Genomic DNA, 5,472 nt, shown 5'->3' on the forward strand with positions numbered 1-5,472 from the left:
AGGTCTGTAGAAGAGGTAACCAAAGGATTTTTGTGGGTAGCCGATGAAAATACACCTCTCACTTCGAGGTTCGAGCTTGTCATGAGTCTCGCGTCTCACGAAAGCCTCGCAACCCCAAACCTTGATGTGGGCTAGACTAGGAACTTTTCCAGTCCACATCTCGTGAGGTGTTTTGGCAACCTTCTTTGTAGGGACAAGATTAAGGATTTGGGTGGCAGTATCTAAGGCATACCCTCAAAATGAGATTGGTAGCGTAGCTCGACTCATCATGGAACGAACCATGTCCAACAAGGTTCGATTATGCCTCTCAGCTACACCATTCAAATGTGGTGCCCTGGGAGGTGTCAATTGTGAGACAACCCCACATTCCCTTAGATAGTCGAGGAACTCAGTACTAAGATACTCACCACCACGATCGGATCGAAGCATCTTAATGTTCCTGCCCAATTGATTCTCTACTTCCTGTTTAAACTCTTTAAACCTTTCAAAAGTCTCTAACTTATGCTTGATTAAGTAGACATATCCATATCTACTATAATCATCTATAAAAGTCACAAAATAACGATTAGCATCCCTTGTGGCAGTTTTGAAGGGTCCACACACATCCGTGTGTACAAGATCCAACAAACCTTCACCCCTAGCACAAGAACCTGTGAAGGGTGACTTTGTCATTTTTCTAGGTAAGCAAGATTCACAACTATCATCTGGATTTAGGTCAAATGATTCCAAAACTCCATCCTTTTGGAGTTGGCCTATGCGTTTGTTGCTTATATGTCCAAGATGATAATGCCATAATGATGCTTTATCCAAGTTATTATCATTAGTAGAATCAATACACAACACATTATTTCCAAAATTATCTGCAACAGACACAACTTCATACACACCATCACAAGGTAATGCTTTAAAATAAAACACATTATTAAAGAAAGCATTTATTCCACTAATTTCATTATCAAAGGAAAAGGTAAAACCTTGTTTATACAAAGCATGAAAGGAAATAACATTTCTTGCCATTTCTGGCGAATAACAACATTTATTCAAATCTAAAGTAAATCCACTACTAAGCAACAAAGTAAAAACTCCAATCTTGGTGACAGGTGAAACTTTCCTATTCCCCATGATCAAGTTTATCTTTCCATGCTCCACATTCTCACTTCTTCTTAGTCCCTGCAATTCAGAACAAATATGAATACCACAACCGGTATCAAGGACCCAAGAGTTAGAATAGAGTGAATTATTAGATGAGATAGTGTAAATACCTGCATGGTTGGCTTTCACTTTCCCATCCTTCAAATCTTGCTGGTACTTTGGACAGTTACGCTTCCAGTGCGCCTTTTCGTGGCAGTAGAAGGATTCAGCCTCTTTGGGATCAGAAGAAGGTGTAACGAAACCTTTCTTGGTTCTGCTAGAATATGAGCCCTCAAGGGTCTTACCCTTGGTACCCTTCAAAGGGTTCTTTCTCTTCTTCCCTCTACCTTTCCCGATTTCCAGGACAGGTGTTGAGTTTGGAGTAGTAGTAGGAGTGGTCACAACCGACTTACCTTTAAGACCTGATTCTGCGGTCTTTAGGAGTCCCTGAAGTTTGCTAAGTGTAACTTCCTCCTTATTCATGTGGTATGTCATGCGGAATTGATCATAACACGAAGGTAAGGAGTGCAAAATAATATCTATTGCTAACTCCTCAGGCAAGTTCACATTCAACTTCATCAATCGATCCACATACCTTTGCATTTTCTGCATGTGGCTTGTGATGGGTTCACCATCTTTCATTCGGGTTGTGATCATAGGGGAGATGATTTCATATCGCTCTTGACGAGAACTTTGATGGTAGCGGTCCATCAAATCTTGGTGCATCTCAAAAGGATAGTAGTCCTCATAGGACTTTTGGAGCTCGGCTGACATGGTGGCCATCATGATGCATGCCACTTTTGTAGCATCTCTTTCATGAACCTCATATTCAGCAAGCTCCTCAGGAGTAGCAGTTGGCTCAGGCACCTTAAGCTCCTTGTCAAGAACATATTCCTTGTTCACGTAACGAGTGACCATCCTGATGTTTCTGATCCAGTCAGTAAAGTTGGATCCATCAAAGATGAGTCTCCCACAAAGGTTCATGAGAGAGAAGGAGCCAGTAGGGTTTGAGCCAGGAGTAGCATTGTTGGAAGACATCTGAAAAGAAGAAAATAAGTTTAGTTTAGATATAGGGATAGTCCTTAATAAAACACTCAAATGTAATATTAAGGCTAGGATCCAATCACAATATATTATAACCTAGAAGAGGGATGCCGTAATCCAAGTTATAACATATTTGAAAGGTAGGTGAATGACGATTCACCAATTTCCACCATGAAAACGAAATATAAATTATTAGGTTTTATTTGTTTTTTTTAGAAATTTCTAGATTCTTTGAGATTCATTGAACTTTTCAATGGCATGTTTCAATCTCGAGTGTGCCCTTCATGTTTTGTGACTGGGATACCGAGGATCACAAAACAAGGTGTGAAGTAACCATGCAAATTACTTGGTACCCTTAATGTTTTTCACTTAATCGTTGTGCCGGTAAACCACACGCGCTCCTTCCGACCTCATGAAAAACCTTAAGTCACCCTTTGCCTCCCTTGTTAAGTCTAAGTTAGTGTGCCGGTAAACCACACACGCTCCACCAACGACTTAAACAAGGTGCAAAGTGTAATTTCATGGATTAGCACCTTATTCACATTTTTCCTAAAGTAACTAAGATTGGGAATTTATAAAACATTTTGTTACTTTATAATAATCATTATACTTTTAATGAGAATTTTTAAGTCACTATCCTACCCGTTCAGCTAACGACCCTCCACCAGTCAAGGAAGCGGTGGGTGAGAGTGGACACCTATTAAGCTGCCATTTTATAGGCAACAACCTTATACCCCCCTTATAGACCAGCTTCGTGAATGAGGTCTACTTGCGGTAAGATGACTTGATCTTATACATACATACATATATATATATATATATATATATATATATATATATATATATATATGTATATATATATATATACACATACACACACGCACATATATATATATATATATATATATATATATATATATTATTAAATTTATAATATTATAAAGTATAAGGGTTGGATTTTAACTTTTAAAATTCTAAGGGTTGGAACTAAAGTTTTAATATGACTTTACTTGTTCCAAAACTTGAGGGAAAGTTTTGTAAACTTTCAAAACTTTTCATTTCTCATAACTTATGAATTTAATCGAGTATTAAAATTGAAGACACTTCATTTTTATAACTCTTGTGTTCTTTTAATGGCTTTAATAAAAGTGTGACTTTTGGTTTTCCATAACTTGAGGACAAGTTACGGACTCCATTAAAAAACATTATGATCAAGAATTAAACTACCAAGTAGGTTACAAAGAATTCCTATGATCATCTAATCTTCATAAGTTTAAGAACATAAATATGAACAATTTCAAGAATCATAAATACACTTAAAAACTTGTAATTTTGATAGTTGTCATTGTAAATGGATTAGCATAACCATTACACCAACTAAAACAAGTTTTAAAACACTAAAACAGTTTAGGGTAATAATTCTAGTCCATTTCCAGCAACAAAAGTCGAAAATTTGCATTCTGAGGCTCCTATTTGTCGAGTGCACGAACCTACTCGGCGAGTAGGATGAATTTACACATGAACTCAACGAGTCCCCCCATGGACTCGGCGAGTTCAGCAGGCAGATTGCACAATATCAACTTTTTCGAACAATTTTGCACAAATAACAAACAAACAAGCCTAGGCTCTGACACCACTGATGGGTTTTGAGCATTCTAACACTTCCTAAGTGTACATGCAACCCTAATAACCTTGGATCTATGTTTGTCTAATTATCATGAAAACTTGATTTCCAAGGTTATGATCCTATCTAGCATACATGGGGAGCAATTTTAACTTGAATAAAAGATAGAACTACATACCTTGTTGTTGATTTTGATCCTTGAAACCTTGTGAGCCTAGCACCCCAAGTGTGATGCCTCAAATGCTTCACACAACACGAAATGCTATGGAGTAAACTTGGAGAGAAAGTATAACACTCTAAAAATCGGCTCTAGCCCTGTAGCATGCATATGTCTATGTCTATGTCTAGCCGATTTTGGGAGAAACATGAGCTTTATATAGTGTTGACACATCTAGGGTCACACCATGTAAACCCTAATGTGTCATGACTCTTCATTTCCATGACCCATGGGTTTGTAACTCCCATGGAGCCTCCATGGAGCATCTAATGGGTTTAACCCAACTTGATTATCCATGAAGCCTCTTAGCCCACTATACAAGTTATGGATGATTTAAATAATCAACCCATATATTTAATTAGTTATCTTTTGATCACTTAATTAATTCTAAATTAATTCTTGATCAAACTAATTAAATAATATTGTTAATATATTAGAACTTATAATATATTAATAAACCACAAGTGTTATTTCTCTCATTTAGTCTATCCAATTGCATGGTGCCATGCAACCCAAATTGACCATGCCGGGTCGGGTCAAGTACATACCAGAAATAGTTATGGACTTAGACACCTTATCCAATAGTCTCCCACTTGGATAAGTCTAATAACTATAACTGCAAGTATGACTTCAGGAACCGATCGGCAATCGTAGCTTTTTTCAAGGTTTCTCGGAACTAAGAAGATGATGGTACGCCATTTCAGATAAGTGATCATATAGTCCTCTGTTCAAGATATCAGCCAGACAAATACATGGAACAATGTCTTACTTTTGTCCAACAGTTTTTTTCCCGATTTCCGATTTGTTTGACATAGAACTTAATTAAACACATCAACTTAGTTCTGACCGGGCCCGATACATGGGTCAAAACAAAATCATCGAGGGGCCCAGATATCAGCTTCTAATCCAAGAAGGAACAGATAAACTTCGACTCATATGCTCATTCTACTACTTGTTAAATCACACACAAACACACGTTTTATAACATCGAGATACCAATGCATTTTCGCACGATCAATGCATAACTAACTCATAGTTAACAAGTCATATATCTAGGTTTGAAGAATTATATGATATTACCGTCTCACGATCACTCGAGATAAATTCGATGAAGTGATACCAGCAAGCGTGGGTTGAATCCAATACTCAAAACTTATGAGCACTCATGAGTGTTGAGGCCATGTCCAACATCTTAGACCTTTACAACCAACTCATGACAGTCTTACTTCATATCTACTTCCAACATATGACTGACTATGGATAATTTGAATAATATGTAAAACAACATAAATATTCTGGAAGTCAAAACATGCAAAAGAAATAATAGTAAACGATTGACAAGGGATAGCAACACTTTACTCACAAATAAACACAACTTTTATTCATCATCAAATGTCTATTACATTTTACAAATTTCAAAATTAACTAACTACTAAAACTAATATCATTCTTCAGC

Source organism: Lactuca sativa, chromosome 5 (genome assembly GCF_002870075.4).
Source record: "Lactuca sativa cultivar Salinas chromosome 5, Lsat_Salinas_v11, whole genome shotgun sequence".
Taxonomy (NCBI): Eukaryota; Viridiplantae; Streptophyta; class Magnoliopsida; order Asterales; family Asteraceae; genus Lactuca; species Lactuca sativa.